Raw genomic sequence first — 18,297 nt, 5'->3', positions numbered from 1 at the left:
AGAGTCCATCCCCAGCATGCCTGTAGCCCCTCTTCAGATACTGGAAGGCTGCTATGAGGTCTCCATGCAGCCTTCTCTTCTCCAGGCTGAACAGCCCCAACTTTCTCAGCCTATCTTCATACAGGAGGTGCTCCAGGCCCCTGATCATCCTCGTGGCCCTTCTCTGGACTTGTTCCAACAGTTCCATGTCCTTTTTATGTTGAGGACACCAGAACTGCACACAATACTCCAGGTGAGGTCTCATGAGAGCAGAGTAGAGGGGCAGGATCACCTCCTTCAACCTGCTGGTCGCGCTTCTTTTGATGCAGCCCAGGATACGGTTGGCTTTCTGGGCTGCAAGCACTCACTGAAGCCGACTCATGTTCATTTTCTCATCGACCAACACCCCCAAATCCTTCTCCTCAGGGCTGCTCTGAATCTCTTCTCTGCCCAACCTGTAGCTGTGCCTGGGATTGCTCTGACAAATGCTTTCACTTACATTAATAAAATTAAATCATTGTCTAATTAGAATAGGATTGGTATCCTGCACCTCTGTCACACATCTACAAAGCTGTTTTTTAGCACTGAGACAACTGAAACCATAGGAGAGATAGAAAGACAATTGTCTTTCTGATAAATTATTTTTAGAACATTTAATGGTATTGCAGACTCTTCTGCCTCACTAACCCAAAGTTTATAAAGAGATTTGCTGCAAATAATATTTTCTTTCCTCTAAAAATCTCCTCCCACAAACACATAAGTTATCAAAAAGTCAGCCTGGCTCCCCTCCTTCCCCATCACAACTCAAACAGCATGCCAAAACACAGCCTCACCTATGACTGTACAGCCCTGCGAGCCTTTCTGCACTGTGGCAGCATAACCGATTTTGTCAGATGACTCAGGAAGTATTTGCAAATTGGGGGAAAACAAACAAACAAACAAGCAAAACCACATGCACAACCTTCCTGACACCCAGAAATAATATATGAAGTTTACAGAAGTCCAGCAGACCCTTGAGAGAAGTCACCATGCCCATGCCTGGATTGCCCACCTTGGCATATCACTTAAATTGCCCCAGAGTCACATTTCCTGCTTTATCTTTTGCTCTTATACACGAATTTTAAAACTCTGTATTCCCTAACTCTTCCTTACTGGATGCAATTTCTAGTATGATTCCAATTAAATTTCCCTCCAACATAATTGGAATATGTAAAATTACCAGGAAACAAGTTTGTCAGGTTGTAAAGAACTCCCAGAGCTGACCTATCAGCCCCAAATTAGCAACTTCTCCACATGGCTTTTACTAACAAACTTTGAATCATTATGCATTTCAGTATGTACCTACTCTCCTCCCAGAAACGTTCCTCACAAACTCAGCCCACAGGTCTAAGACAAAAATGTTCCTTCACCCCTCCACCACTGAAGTAATTTAAGACAGCCTTCACTACATGTATTTTGCACCCTTCTTCCCCCTCCGGACCTACAAAAACATAATAAATATTATGTTCTAATACTGTGTGCATATTATACAGAAAGCCTGAGCTTTAGAAGTATATCCAGTACCTAATCAGAATTTAAACACTGTTCCTTTAAACACAATTCTAAGACCAGAATTTATAAACAGTTGGCTAAAAGAATCTTCTGTGAACATTTATGAATTATATCTCGTTGCATATACTAGGACTTCTTGCTCCCAAATGGAAGGGTTGTTTTTCATCCACCAGTTATGATAGCACAAAAGTTTAAAATAAAACAACAGAACCACGAAGAAACCCACCCACACCCCAACCAAAAAAACCCCAGGGTGACAGAACTGTTCATACTTATCCTAGGGTGGGAGGAGGACCCGTAGGGTAAAATTCATTCTGAGACAATAGCAAAGCTTTCTCATTCCCTGGGGCTTTTCCAGTGTAGTTAAGAATGACCCAAATCCAGAGCCTACATCTCTGCAAGCTGCAGCTGAATCCTGAGGCAGCAGTCTTTCACATAAATCAAATGCTAAATTTGGTAACACATTTCAATATGCTTAATGGTGGGGCCAAGTGAAAAAAAAAGAATAAAGAAAATGAAAACTAGCAAGCCAAATGTTTCTTATGACTTTCATTTTACACTAACATTCACTCGTGCTTCCAGCTTCTTCATATTCATATGCTGCTGCATGTTGATAATGCATTACTTCCTTAACATTCCACATGTTAGGGAAGAGCACAAAATACACGAGTATGCAAGCTGAGAGGTGCAAATGAAACCGATGGCATCCTGAAGACAGGTATGGCCAAATTGGCTACACCAAGGGAAAAAAAATGAGGTTTGAGTTTAATTGAATGAAATGTGTTTTCCTGTTGTACCTCTTTCCTGTAGGCAGGGGCACTTAAGGGAGAGTGGCACAATTTAAACATCTACCTCCTGTACAATAAACCCATTGCAGTAGGCAGCATCGATCCAAATGAAAGTACCTAAGTGACTCCCACTACTAAAACAATTAGTAGTGAAGTATGAATGTGGAGTATAATTACAAGTAAACTGTAAAGCAAGTAAAAAAAATGTCAATGTGAGAAGCAAAAGGCATGTGAAACCTCTCCAGTCATTTTGTATCTATTGCTTTAAGTTTAGGAAGGTAACATTTTTTCAAACATAAGTAGGAAATTAATGGCAGTAACTTAAAAACTAGCAATTACAAAAAAGTGATGAATTGTACCAGTAACAAATCTATAGGAATTACTATAAACATTTCTAAATTCTTTTTTAAAAAAGCATAGGAAGAAACAGTATTCTGGATTTAGTATAATTCTGCATCCTAACAGTGATGATTGTCCACAGGGATGCTGAATGAAAAGAAGAAAATAATTCTAAAACCTAGATAGCATTTCTACTCACATGTGAGGCTAAAAAAAAAACAAAAACAAAAACAAAAAATAAAAGCAGGACCATGATAAAATGCTGTTAAAACAGGGAAATGCTTTTACAAGAAATTGTCAAATAGCAACTATTGCAATAAAGCAGAACTCCATAACACAATGAAAACCTTAAGTGACTTAATAGTCAAAGGAAAGAACAGAAGGCATCCTTCTTCCCTGTTTCCCTCTCTCCCTCTCCCTCCTCCATCTGCCCTTAAACAACAGCAGGGTCTCTCCCCTGCGAGAAGGACATGTGGGTTTGAATCCATTTGTGCTGGAGGAGAGCTAAAACCCTAATGTCTTAATTTGCTCACTGTCGTGCAGTTACAAAAAAACACCCTTCACACTTTTTTAAAAGACCAAACCACACAACCAATGTACTTACCTCCAAGAAAAGGTCTCCAATAACCAACTGCCCATCAAGGTGTTGGCCCCCCACCCTTTAGAGCTACATCAAGCATAGCTCCTCCTTCATCCACCTGCCATGAAGGGTGGGCAGCAAACACATCCCTGGCATCACCCATCTTCCTAACAGCTCCAGGCAGCTCCCCTGGGAACACCAGACTACCCTTCACAAGTACTGAACCCCAGTGGTCATACTGGCACGGCTTTGCCCTGAATCAACCTGCCAAGTCCCACTTCTTAGGGACTGTAACACCCAATTAGGCACTGAAAGTAAGCTACAGATCCCACTTAAGTGGGGTTAAACACTTGTGGGCTGTTAAACATCCCACTTTGCTCTTGTCTGCACTTACATGCGTTTGCTCTGCAACCACAAGAGGAGTGATAAGGTAACTTTCAGCACAGAAAGGAAAGGCAAATATTTTTCTCCAAGTCTCCCAATTTCAGATATACTCAAATACTTAAAAAAGCAAAATATTTCTTAAGACATTATTTTTTAATTGGCCAGCATGAAAAGCAGAGACCTATTGTTTTTCTACATTAATATTAAATTGTTAAATACACTAAATTATTAAGTATGGAATCAAAACTATATATATATGCTAGTTAAAGTCTGTGGATATGGAGGCTCCACACATACAGGCCCAGGTCTGTAAAATACATGCCCCAGAGAAGGCAATGGGAATTTTGCTCTGAGCATCACTAGAATAAGGATTTCCTCATTAATCTTAGTTTAGGGACAGCCATTTCAGATATTATTAAATTTTAAAATAATTATTTACATTAATAAATCCAAATATATGACTGGCAGCATTAAATGTATGTATGTAGACAGGAAATCCACAGCTAAAAAAGGTGAATTTAATACAAAATGTGAGATGAAAGTTGACACAATATATCTGGCATTTTCAAGGACAAATGACTTATCTTCTCATTATTTTGATTTAAAAAATATAGCATTTAAAAATATAAAAAGAAACCCCCAACTTTATTTAACATGAAATAGCAACTAAGAAGGACCCACTGAGGACACTTCTTGGCCCTTTGCCATTTAGCAGTGTAACAGCGACCCAGAAGACAAACAGTTGCTGCCGATACAAGCCACAGCTGGCAGAGGGACCAGGGAAATAATACAAAGTTTATAGATGGATGTAAAATATTCTAACCTATTCTGTAGAACTCTACTCATGTTCTGAAAAGGAACATCTCCAAAAAACTCCTAGTGAGCTAGCACGTGAATCTGAACTCCTAGGATAATGACACAGAAATGAAAAGGCATAAAGCAATCCTTTGCTCGACAGGAAAACAGCGAGAGTATTGATTTCAGTATGTTGCATTGCACTGGGGAGGTGGATGTTAACAGTGTATGTACAGTTCTTCTTTTAAACCTTTTTATAAAAATACCACCAAAACAATTCATATAGATACAGTAATAACAAAGGGCTAGAGAAAATGCCTTACAGGAAGAGTTAAAGAGCTGCCTGATTAGTTTTGAACAAGAGAATTGAAAGGTGACTTCATTAGAGAGTATAAACATCTCACTAAGAATAAAGCATTGGAGCTCTGAAGCAGAAACCAGAAGCAATGCCTGGAAACTGAAGCCAGACAAATTCATATTAGAAATAGAGCTTAATCACATTTTTCAGCAATGAGAGTCATTAACTACTGATGAAGTTAAGAGTGAAATGTGGCTTCTTTGTCCTTCCATGTCTGCAATGAAGACCAAACACTTCTAGAAGCTGCACTCTATGGCAAGTACCAGCTTAAGGTAGTAGGTAGCTTACAGAGGTAGTTTACAAAGGTAGCTGCATAAAGTCAGAAAAAATCCTATATTATGGGTTAGATAGTTTAGTTATTAGAGTTTAACCCATATGATGTAATGGTCCTGCAAGACCTTAAAATTGCCAGGGCATATGAATCAATGCCAAGATAAATAAATTAGCAGTAACAAATCACATTGGATCATACAACTCAATTATGAAGAGATATCCCATTTTTGGTAAGTCACCCAGCCTTTCTACACAGGACCAAGGAATCTCCGTCTTTTAACAACGTATTTCCCTGATATGGTCTCATTTTGTGTAACAAAAAAGACTTTTCTTTTCACGTGTATCTTAAAATGCATATTTAACCTTTTCCAGTACTTCTACTACTTCATAGCTGTGACAAATGTCATCTAGGCATTAATACAGCATTACCGAAAATTAATGCTATATTAAAACTAAAAAAATTCAAGGAATGATCATTATTACAAATACTTCAAAATGTTACTTCTGGCTGGCAAAGCTCATTAAAGGTTTGAAATAACTATCTTGATAAAAGAAGAAACATTGATTACATAATTTGCACTCATTTTGTCATTTCTGTCCTTTTTATTTTATCGTTTTCTGTTCTGCTGCATAGTAGTTTGACACTGCTGACTCACAGGCAGCAAGTATATTCCCAGTCTGAATGTAAATGCATCTTATGCCCCTAAATTGGCATTTCCCGGCCATTCATCTCCTCCTTAACATCACCTGTCCTCCAAGGGTGCATATGGAAAGAGATTAAGTGACGAAAGAGAACTGACCTCTGAAATAGAATTGTTTCATGACTCCTTTGTAGGAAACCAATCCATTAGGTAAAGAGCTGCTCCTCCAGCACACAGAAGTAGAAACAGCACAAAAATTATCCCAGTTTGGAGAGCATCAGCGCCAAAATACAAACAAGAATCAGGCAGCAGGACTTACTAGCCTGCAAAATTTTAATGCAAATAAAGAACTGGGAACTTCAGAGTACCATATATTCATATAAAATTTGGACTTACAGAAGGTATGGATCCTTCAGGGATGCAAGTACTAATCTGAAAAATACAAAAGATAAAAATAAAATAAAGGCACAAAGGAGGATGTGAAGAGGTGAGGTAGCTCAAGTCCTGTCCCAAGGCAATCCAGACAGAGACTTTTCCAATCTGTTCCTCAGCCTTCAGGCAATCTATTCCAGCACTTGCTATTACTGCCTCGTGAAAGTCCTCTGCCTTTATTTCCTGCTTATGTCGTGTCCCCCCCCCCCTTTGTTTAATATCTAACCCACATTCTTTTAGTTGCATTTTAAGCTTACTGTCCTGTGCACTATGAACAGAAAGCACATTATTGCCTCTCTCCTGTCATCTGCCTCCCATCAGTAAATAAGCACAATTTGTTCAGACTTCTCAAAAGATCACTTTTCTTAGATGTCTTATTATCTGTTTCTTTTCCCTAAACCAACAGGTCTACATCTTTCTTGAATCCCAGTGCTTTGTCCACAGCAGTATACGAGGCTGCAACACTGTCATATTTTCATGAACAGACTGCACTTATCTGGAGTACATCCTCACTCAACCTGCACAAAATCAGAGGCTGAGAAAGCAGTGTGAAACAGAAAAGGGAGCACATTACAGGAGATCAGCAACACCAAGATTTTAGGGAAAAAGTAATTTGGTTCTCAACTACATGAAGGATTTTATATCAATGTTTTAGTCTACAGAGTTATTTTTGCCTCATTATAAATATTAATTTATTTAGGCAGCATAATAAAAAGGGGGTTGTGATTCTACCTGAGGCTTACAGCATAAGAAATTATACCAATGAGGAAGATTTCATAAATCCATTATAAAAAGGAAGAAAGTGGAAATCATATACATATGCGTACATGCACAGCAAATATTTGGCTAATTTCAAGACTTCTTAAAACACATATTTTTTTTTATTTTAACAAAGAATAAAACATTTTGCCTCTTAGAAAAGTTTGAAGCAAAGTCTTAATGAATAACCAGATTGTACTTTGAAATACTTCAGTGTAATCTAATGTATCATTGCTCTACGTGATGTCTTCCACCTGGTCTGTTTTGGTATCATTCCTTCCTGATTTAGTCAGCCATATTCCAGCAATACTGGCTTCGAATTTGCCTAAGCAAATATTTTACAAACTCAGGATAAAATTGCCTATTTTTGTCACTAATGTTCTTACGAGGGAGACAGGAGAGTGTGCAACCTTAAGCAGCAAAGCAGTTTCAAAACTGCTTCTGATGTAATTGTGGAAAGGAGTCTGTCTCCCATTGAAATTTTAAATTGTGAACCTCTGGTTTTACATCAGTACTTAAAATCTGAAAGGGCAATTTGGGTGCATTCTTCTGTCATCAAAGCTTAGCACTGACTTCATTCACACAAGCTCTAGTGACGCTGAAGTAAATTTTTTTTAATCAATCTTCTGGTGCAGAATAAGATCGCATATCAGCAACAGTTATTCCAGTGTTTCAGAAGACTTTCTGTACTGTAAGCAGCTTCCTTGTTCTCAGTCCTTCAGACTTACTTACACACAAGAAAATTAAATAAATCAGATTTATTTAATCTCCATCATTTAATTTGTCAATGCTTTACGTAGTTGGATCTCAAAGCCTCAGTTCAACAAAAGAGGAAAGACACAGATGAAAAAGATGAAAAAGGCACCTCATTTAGCCCATCCTAACATGCTAAAACACATTTAAACACTCAGTTAAGTATATATTCTTATATGCAGCAGCTGAATGTTTATAAGGTTGCAACATATATTTAATGAATATAGCATAAAATATGATTCATAAGCAAATACTGATACAGACGGCTTATATTTTTTTTTCTACAAAACCTTTAATATATCAATCAGAACATGGATTGCACACAAAAAAAAAAGAAAGTTTGTTGCAGAAGAGGCAATTTGTCAGCTTCTCAGCAAATACAGATTAAAGGACACAAGCTCTAGTGCATACAAGAAACAAGATAAATAACCCCATAAGGTCACAGTACAAACTCTTGAGATCTGCGAGTACTTATGTAATAAAAGATAAAACCTGCTTCTGTGAATAAAACTGAATAATTATAGTACTTTATTTCAGCAAGATTTTTAAGCATGTGTAACACCACAATAATTAGTATGTGTGCTGCAATGTTTTTTCAATAACAGTTAAGTTCTTCTGCTTCAGTGAGAGGGGGTACAGTGATAGCCACAATTAAGTACTGTGACCAACTGAACTCAAAGCCGAACACCTTGACTAAGTTTTGCTTTAAAAAGGATGCTACCAATAGCTTTTGTATTGGATTTATAGCTCCATGTAATTCAGAATATTGTGCTATTAAATCATATTACTTTACACTACAAAAAATATTAGTGATAATAAATCACTATAGTCATACTGCTAATAATACAGTATTGAAGCTACAAATGCAGATTCTTTAAAAAGGAGGAATCATTTATTAACCTCAACAGAAATTTTCTTGCAAAGTTACTCATACATTGGGAAATGCTAATTCTACATTAGCTTTCTTCCTGAATCTGAGATATCCATGGAAACAGAAAACAAGATACAGATTGAAAGTGCAGCAGAATAATCTTAACTTCTGTCATTAGCCATATCACTACGGTTGAGCCAGTAGCTACTACCCCCCAGCAATATTAAAATATTTGTTCCTCAGAAAGGATCACACAAGAAAAAAAAAAAAAAAAATGCAAGCAGGGAGGGTCCACACAGCTTTTTTTTATGTGTAACACAGTCTGTATTTTATTGCACAATCTCATCATACATACATCAAAATATAACAGGCTTTCCCCCATCCTTATCATATTCCTTCTCCCAGGGTTGATTTTTGGAAGCAAGAAATATTTTTGTGCTTTTCCATATTCCTCCCCCTTCCCAGTAAGTACTTCAGCATTTCACTGCACACAGCTTATAGACTTAATTCTATGTAAGGTAAATACAGTTTTCCTAACTAGGCTAATCAGACTCCTTGCTCTGAAGCAGCATGGCTGCTATTGTCCTGAAAATGTAAGTAAGTTCGCAGCCTTTTTAAGATGGAAAAATAGGTGGCAGGAAAGAATCTTAGTGATGGGCATCCTTTTGGGGAGGCTTGCAGCACTCTTTTCTTCTGACTGCAAATGAAGAAAACTATCATATACTTCTTTACCTGCCATCCACACATCCTTTGAATAAGGCATGCACTAGTCCCAAGAGAGCTACTGAGGGTGTTCCACTTCTAAGCTGAAGCAGCTGAGCTGGATTTCACTTAATGGTTGCTCATCCTCTTGACCAGGAGCCATTGCAGCAAATGGCACAAAAACTGAGCACGCAGTGCTGCAACAGCGACTCACTGGCATGCAGAAATGAAACAAGGTGGCAGAGGCAGCAAACACAAATGCAGGTTAGAGAAAAGTAGTATGGAAGTGTCAAGGAAACAGGTATCTTCTGACACCAGGTACCTGTCAATACTCTGTATCTTGCTGTTACCTTACCTAAGAACTCTAGTAGTGGTAGAAGCTGGAAACAAAGCAGGGAGTAGCCTGGAGTCAAAAGATGCAATTGTGAGCAGTTGTGAAGTCTAAAAGGGTCCTACGTTTTCTATCTCCATTACAAACATAGAATGTAACAGTCAGCTACTCAAATTCTGGATCTTAAGATTCAATATATGACATATGAAAAGATTACTGCATGACATGTTTAATAAAAGGATAATAAATTATAATAATTATTATTATAATAATGTTATAAAGGTTAATAAATTATTAATAAAAAGATACAGTGGATGATGCATTTAATAAAAGGTCAGAAGGATGCACGGAAGGAAGGATGGGCAGAAAGTGGGTAAATCTGGATCCACAGAATAATCAGGACAAGTATACAGGATCTCCCATATCATTTGAGCCAAAGTGTCTACAAACTACAGCTGTGGGGCTTGTCCTTGGCAGATGCTGAAGGGAGGCTTTTTCTTGCAGAAGAGCTAAGCAGTTGCAACTCCTACAGAGGTAACAACACTGATCACATAAAGGAAAGATGGCCAAGCACTGGAACAAAGCCTTCTCTTGGCAGAAAGGATTGGATTCTGGCATTTGCCCAAGATAACGGAAAATACGTATTTTAAAAACATATTTTTGACGAGACTTGAAGGGGGGTATAGGGAATGACACAACAGCTACCAAGTTTGTCATTATTTGGAGAGGGCTACAAAAACATCAAGTGCAGTGAAAAATCAGATCTACGTGTTCCACACGAAGACCTGGAAGTTCAAGTGACTTAGCCTTAATCTTTCCATACCTCAATTCTCCTTCTGTAAACAGACAATAAAAAGCTGTCTAATCTTACAGCAGCAGTGTAGAATAGTTTTAAGTACGCAGATACAATGATAGGAGGACCCCAAAGCAGCTTTGTGGAAACAAGAAATTCTACACACACTGCAGAATATGGACGCAGGTAATCTGAAGCAGAGGTGGTGTGGGCAAAATGAAATATTGAGCAGCTAATCTTTGTCAGAGAAATATCCCACCAGCACAGACAGAAATACAAGAGTGCCACAAAAAAAAAATATAGGGACTGTGCACATAAAGACAAAGATGCTCTGTCAACATTTTGCTCTGTATTGTGATTCGCCAGTTTTGACATAACATAAGCAGAAATTGCTCAGAGTAATTTATTTTCACTGAGTAATGCAGAAAATGTTCTTAATAGAAAAAAAATGGACATTCTTATCATACAGCACAGGTTACCCCAACAAATCTTTTTATTTTTTTTTAATTGAAAATCAAATAATATTAAAAAAGTTTTTTTAAAAAAACAATGTACTATTTCAAACATGAGGAGTCTAAAAGTGAAGACATGAGGACATAATGAAATTAACTCATGAAAACAAGTGCTAAGTATTTTAAACTCCTTTGCCAATTGCTTCCTATCTTTGGATAAAAGAAGTGGTTAAGGCTTCATTAGGTACCAGTATTTTGCACCAGTTTCGGTTTCTTGTGCTAAATACAAACGTTGTTAACATTATAAGACAGTTCCTTTTGCCTTTGGGGATTTTTTTTTGCTGGGATGGATTTAAAGCAAAGGAATAGAACTCCAATTGATAAAAAGAAACATTGAAAAAAAAGACAAGAATATATTGTTAAGTCCCAATGAAAATGGAAGTTAAAAGGGAAGGCATACCAGCTATGAATAAAAATAAAAAATAACATTAAAAAATATTAAAAAGATAAAAATAATAATAAATAAATAAAAATTTTAAAAGGTAATACAGAAGCTTATAGAAATGTACTATGAGTTAATGGACTGATCTGTACCAAAGGGACACTCTTAGGATGCAAGCTTCAATACTGCAATAAATCCCAAATGAATAAGCATTTTCCATGTCTTTTCCTTTGAGAAAGAACTTTGAGATAAGAAAAAATTGTTCACAGGCTGGTCAGCACTGCTCAAAATAAGTTCACAGGCCATTAGAATTTTAAATGTTAACGTCAAGAAAACCCTTCCCTCTACAGTACTGTCACCTGTGCGGAGATGTGGCCATGCTTCACCTACCCCAGATCCCTGACATCCTGCCACTTCACGCCCTTTGGTACCCAGATCTGTTCTGAACTGAAGTTTCCTTGTAGGAAGCTAAGCACATGTAGAAGCTGAAACCACAATTTGCCTCTTTCTTTCAGCTTCCTGAAGAGTCAATACATGGCATGTGTGCAGCAGAGAAACTACCAGCTCACACAGCACTGCCCGGTTTATGGCATAACAGCCCCGAGGTGAAAGCTCTCAAGAAGCACTGAAGTGCTTCAGTTTACAGACATGTCTACATTCAAGATAAATTAGGAATAGTGACACCAGCAGGTCAAGGCAGCAGATGCTGCTGCAACACTTGGCCCTGGTGAGGCACACCTGGAGTGCTGGGTCAAGTGTCTTGACTCCCCAGCACAAGGGAGATATAGGGATACTGGAGCAAGTCCAGCAAAGGGTCACAAAGACGATTAAGCACATCTGAGAAACAAGGAAAGGCTAAGAGAGCTGGGACTGCTCAGCCTGGTGAGGAGAAGTCTTCAAGGGGTGTATCCATGTATATAAATACCTGATGGGGAGAGTAAAGATGACAGAGCCAGACTCTCCTCAGTGGTGCCCAGTGAGAGGACAAGGGGCAATGGACACAAATTTAAATACAGCAAATTTCACTTGAAGAAAATATTTTCTTGCCATGAGTTTGGTTGAACGCTTACGCAGGTTGCCCACAAAGGTGGTGGAGTCTACCCCTGGAGGCATTTTAAACCCAATCGGACATGGTCGTGAGGAACCAACTGTGTGCTCACCCTTCTCTGAGAAAGGGGTTGGACTTCATGAACTCCACAAGTACCCTTCCAACCTCAACCATTCTATGATTCTGTATACATTAAGATTAAATGATCATCCTGCTTGATGCCACATAAGAATAGAAATACAGCGTATATACAAACATCAGCAAAACACAAAGATGGTTAATTAAGTTTCCAACTTAAAGCTATACTGAATGAGTAGAACTAAAATAGCTAGAGCTTTTGCCTATAATTTGTTAGCCTTGACCCCCTGTCTTAAGGTCCTTTTGCTGTTTGATGATGTGACATTTTATAGAGCCAATTTCTGGATTCAAAAGAACAGTTTAATGAGTCAAGAGGGTGCCAGCTTGGCCTCAGTACTGAGAAACGGGTTGATTTTTATCTCATTCTCTTTAAACTCTCATTCTGTCCGTGCTATTTCTCTCCCCAACATGTATTTATTTCTCTCATTTCTTCTGCATGCTGTTTAATCTTTTGCATCCATCTGGAATAACCCTCCCCTGTCATCACTGTATCCTGAATCACCAGCAAGTGACATTCTTGAAGTAATAATTTAAGAGTCATTGCCACAATGCAGTCCCTGCTTCCTACTTAACAGTTCCCCACTAATTTCTATTTTTTACTCCAAAAACAAAAGGCAATGTCATCTACAATCGTAATAAGATCTCCACTACAAAGGTGTAATTAGTCTTCTTTCAGGGCTTGCCAACATTTCTTTTTAAAGTGGTAGTAAAAATGTGTACAAACAAGCACATCTCACCAGCACTCTGCCTAGGAAGGCTTCTGAGGCAAGATCCCTCAAGAAAGGTTTGTAAAAGCTGGAGCAATTTAGCATAACCCATTGTAGTTCAGGTGATTTATAGCAGTTACTTTTAAAAGGCTGCTACCAGTGAGTACAAGCAGGACAAGAACAGGTGTACACTAAGGATAACCGATTACATTTTTCTTCACACTGGTCATTTTCCTCTGTCTCCTCATCATCTCCACTTGCTTTGCCATTTCCTCCCCAGCTATCTTACTAATTCAGTCTTAAATTCCAATTACTACCTGCTTATAGCTGATGTTGCTACTATATATTCAGGATTTAAAAAAAAAAACAAAAAAAGACACTGCAAGCTGTGCCTTGAATACTAATCCATATAAACTCCAGGATTTTCTGTGTGCATAAAATCAATACCTTTCCTATTGTCTTCAGTACTCTTTCCCTATTGCTCTTTCATCGAGGACTCCAGCAGACTCCTGGCCTTTTTCAGAACATAAAGCTATTTTTCCAGGTATGGCCTGAAATGTCTTTAACTGAGTGGTATTAATTCTGAAAAAAAAAAAAAAAGATTGAGAAGCAAAGAATGGATGCTTAAGGCACACATTCTACTTCCAACTCGGAGCTGAAGAAAATGCAGAATTTAAATGGAGAGCACATAAGCTTGGCTATTCTTGTGTGAAGATGAGAATGGAAGTAAAGCAATGCTGGAAATCCTCAGGCAAACCATTTTATTAAAATAACAGTGCTGCTTTACTAGCCCACAGCAGGACTGCAGATAAAAATTCTTCTTCAGCTTCAAGTTGCACCAGATGAGGAGGACAACAACTTATTCCTTCCATGCAAGATCCTATCAGATCTGCCTCTGCAAAGGAGATCTACAGGAAATCTTACCACATCTTTCTGCATCCTCATTCCCTAGAAAATCCCTCCAAGTTTGCTGGTTCACTGTTGGGAATTAAGTAAAAGACTTATTTTGAAATGGTGTAAATTGACCTAGGTCATTTTGACCTACAGAGGGCAGGCTCGAGCACTTTGGGGCCATACAGGCATCAGCGACTTCTTCAGCGGCAACTGGAAGACGATGTTCAGCAGCCAATTAACAACTTTGTGTTAACTTGCTCCAGGAACACATCACCCTCTTTTATCGAATATACAGCATAATATAAAAGCAGATACAGCATAATATAAAAGCAGTAACTCTAGAAGAGCTGAACTTACCTACATGCTGATCTTTACAAAATTCAAAAACCTGCCATTTAAAAAAATGAGGTGATCAATAAAGTCCATCGAAACAAAAAGGTACAAGGTTGCCAGCAGACTAACAGAATAAATCAAGACAAGAAAGCATGAACACATTACCCAGATATTAAACTACACATCTTTTTTCCTGCTCAGGTAGTACGTTCCCTGTTTACGGTTTAGTCATCTTCCACACTGCTTCAAATCAACATATATTTCAGCAGAGACAACAGAGCTGTATTATTCACACAACCTACTACTCCTCAGAGAATCCTCACTCAGATGCTTCAAGAACAACATGACTGGTACCTCTCTTCTCTCAGAAAAAGTTGGGGAAAACAGGGGGAAAGAGTGTGGAAGATCTAATCCCTCTGCCATGCATCATTCTTATATTTGTCTTGAGAAACCCCAGGATTTTCTCCAAGATCTCTCAAGAAGCACTTAGAATTGCAATTGTGTTGTGACTTGATAGGAGCCAAACCTCACTCTAAAGCTGGCAGCCCATCAATTACCCTTTCTAATCCAATCAGCCTTGACAGCTATAGATTCCCATTAACCAAACATTTTATTAACTAACTACAGTTACTTGTAAGACAAAATTCAAGGAAACATCCAAGGTCAGGCTGGACAGGGTTCTAAGAAACCTGGTCTAGTTGAAGATGTCCCCACTCATTGCAGGGGGGTTGGACTAAATGACCTTCAAAGGTCCCTTCTAACCCAAACTATTCTATAATTCTATGATTCTAAAACACGATATATAACATGAGCACAGCCAGTGTAGCAATAATCTGGTTTATAACTTATTTCATTTACTTGTTAAAGACTGTGAAATTAACCTGTGTCACCGTTTGCTGTAACTAGCCCAACACTATCTTGATATATGGATGATCAAATCCTTCCTGACATATGACCTCAAAGTTTGTATGGGATGAGGGCCATGGGATACAGGAATACTGAGGGAAAATTTCATACCTCCTTGGGTCACTGATACATCACTTGGCAGCTCACCATAGATCTTTCATAGCCTCGGTCCTCAAGGGAAAAGGGGAAAACAAACAAGCAGAAATGTTTTCACACTTATGCTTCAACCACCTCCTCCTTAATCTCTAACAGAGCAACCCAAGTAGACAGGAATAGATTGTTACACTGTAAGAGCACAGCTTTTCTAGAGCACAGCACATGTAAATACTCCACAGTCGTGAAAGCTTCTGTGAGTGACAGTAAGCAAGATGTATGAAGAGACAAGAATTATTCTAGCACTCCTAATTTAATGATGCTTTTCTGTTATATTATGCAATGTCAGCATGGACTGCCGTTCTAAAGGATCATCTTTCCTCATTTAAGCACTAAAACATACTTTCACCAAATTTAGTATTACACAGTTTAAGAAAATTTTGTGTCAGGACATCCTTAAATCATTCCCAGTCTGCCTTCAGACTGGCACAGTTCCTAAATACAAATCATGTCCATTTGCGGTCTAACCTCCAGTGAACTTGAGAAAGGGAACCTTTCCATAACATCCCTTCCAGGGACCACTAACAGCATAACACATCAACATATCTCTAAAAATTAAAAGGGGAACAAAAATAGTCTTGGACCTTTCTAAACTGATTTCAAAGAGCCTTCAGCCAAGTAGCTTCAAAATGACAGCTCTGATTTAGTCCTGTGGATTAGCTTGTTAAGTCTACGAGCATAACACTGGAAATCGCACATCTAAGGTAATAAAGCAAATAGCTGCAGACATGAAATTTGGAGTTCTATCCCAATGATAAACAGCAAAACAAAACAAAAATCCCCCAAGAATGAAAAAGGCTAATAAGATTGCAGCTTTGCTTTTATAATTATTCTTTTCAAAATATTAATCAGCTGCATCAGACTCCTTGAATAAGCTAATGCAGCCAGAGTTAAAAGTTTCAGAAAACATTCAGGAGAACACTATACTCTTGAACAGTCTCCTAATTTGACTAGGAAGCAGTTTGTGCACCTGCCAGTGGGTCTTTGCTACCAAAATACCAACTGCCTACAAGAAGATCAATTTACAAAGTTTAATCAATAGCTCAGTGTCCTCACATATTTGTCATTAGCGATTAGTTTCAATACTACCTATGATCCCCACACAATATTTGCACCTTATTGTAAGAAAACAATAGTTTTTAAAAGTAGATAAATTAAAAAAAAAAAACTAGCAACTCTAAAAATCAGCATGCTTATAAAAAACAGAAAAAGTCCTTAGAAACATGCTATAAGACCTCCAATAAGACCCAACCACAATAATAAACCACATTTGAATAATCCCTAGCAAGTACAAAGGTCTTGCATGTCCAATGTATCTGGTCTGCACAATGACATAGAGATTTTCCTTAATTCATGTGAAACACTGCTGATCTTACAAACAAAATACACTAAATTTAACTTCAAATAACAGGCTTAGTAAACCATTTAAGACATAATAATTTGGTTTTACTTTAGAAGTCCTTATGCCGACCCGGTTTTCCTAGTTTTTTTGCTTCTTCCATCACACCCCTTTCCTCTCGACAGCAGGCTTGTTATTTCTTCATGCATATGTGTCTAAAGAGTAAGGCACCCCAACTTAACATGAGCAATCTCGGTATTTCCATGTCTCCAGATCAGGCTCATGAATCTAACACTTGCACCTTAGAAAAAAAATGTCTTCATTTCTGCTCCCTCTTCTGGCTTTATGAGCATATAGTACAACCACAGTAGGGTGACATAGAGACCACCGAAACTCAACTACCCAAGCACTGTTTGCAGTCTCCCCTTCCCAAAAAACTACACAGAGCTGTAAAGAAAGCACTTGCAACCTGAACACTATTGCTTGCTGTGGTGAAACACGCTATAGAAATAACCCAGATCAGTATTCATGAGAGTGATTTATCTTATTTCACTGCTCAACACAAAAGACCAAGTACTCAGTTTCCAAGGACGGCCCAAAAATAGCTTCCAGCTAATTTTTTAAGCCCATCCTAATGTTAATTTTAGCTCTGAAAAACCATCACGTGTAACAGAACAAATAGCCCAGCACCTTCAGGAAGGGAAAAAAGGAGTAACATTAAAGGTTTCATATTTGCATAAGTTGGGCATAAGAGGTCTTCATTTTCAAGCTTAGAATGCATTTTAATCATTTTTACACTTATTTTTATAATAAAAGCAAGAATTTAGGTTATTTATCTGTATTGACTTTGGTATCAAAGAATAAGAGGAAAAGGAAGGGGGGGAAAAGCCAACTGCACAGTAGCTTACTTTTCCAGTGTAATGTTGTACTGCAGAGAACGTCTATTTTGAGAAAGCTACAGTTGCCAGTAGCATAGCCTTCTTAAGTTATTTTGGTAGAAGATGTCAAAATATATGGGGTTTTTGGAGCCTTGCTGGATTTGGAACACTTTATTTGGCTTTATTTTACACAAAATGGGAATTTGTGACTATCTTCTATTAAAAGTATTTGGGAAAACGTTAAATCTTGGTTGGAAAAGAGCAAATAAATTCACCTGTTTTTCTTTGGAACAGGTGGAATATATGCTAAAAAAATGAGATTAGAAAGAGGTAGAAGCTGAGAAAGGGAGGGAGGAACGTAATTTAGGCACCTTTGTCCATAAGAATGACTTGGAAATTGTTAACAGAATGAGGCAATGTTAGAGAGAAGTTGCAGACGCTGATGGCTGTTGGGAGCCCTAAGCCTTGGCTCTGCCCTGCATGACTGTTAGAATGTCAGAGAATAAAAGCCATGGCTAAATGTAGGGAAAGGGGCTGGAAACCAAGGATTCCCTTTCATAGGCAGATGCCCCAGCTAATTATAACTACTCAACAGTCAGACATTATATTCTTCACAGCTCCAATTTCATTTTTGTATTTGCGACTAAATTCTTTTTCCCTGAAATACCCAAATGCCTG

At 38.1% G+C, this 18,297-nt stretch overlaps 1 protein-coding gene across 6 annotated transcripts in view; it reads right to left on the bottom strand.

Annotated features, from left to right (window-relative positions):
• Positions 1–18,297, bottom strand: part of FRMPD4 (FERM and PDZ domain containing 4) — a 306,521-nt gene that overhangs the window by 267,373 nt on the left and 20,851 nt on the right. Inside the window, exon 1 of one of the 6 annotated variants that reach the window (XM_057419690.1) lies at positions 6,085–6,218. The exons of 4 other annotated variants lie outside the window; for them this stretch is intronic. The gene's annotated coding sequence lies outside the window, so the exon portion shown is untranslated. Of the gene's footprint in view, positions 1–6,084; positions 6,219–18,297 lie in introns of those variants that run through there. One more of the 6 variants, XM_057419687.1, reaches the window with a different exon arrangement.

This window comes from Pezoporus wallicus, unplaced genomic scaffold (assembly GCF_028554395.1).
Source record: "Pezoporus wallicus isolate ANWC-B61680 ecotype Strahan unplaced genomic scaffold, APGP_CSIRO_Pwel_v1 contig_5767, whole genome shotgun sequence".
NCBI lineage: Eukaryota > Metazoa > Chordata > Aves > Psittaciformes > Psittacidae > Pezoporus > Pezoporus wallicus.
The sequence above is the reverse complement of the archived record's forward strand: the minus strand, read 5'-3'. Positions and strand labels throughout refer to the sequence as shown.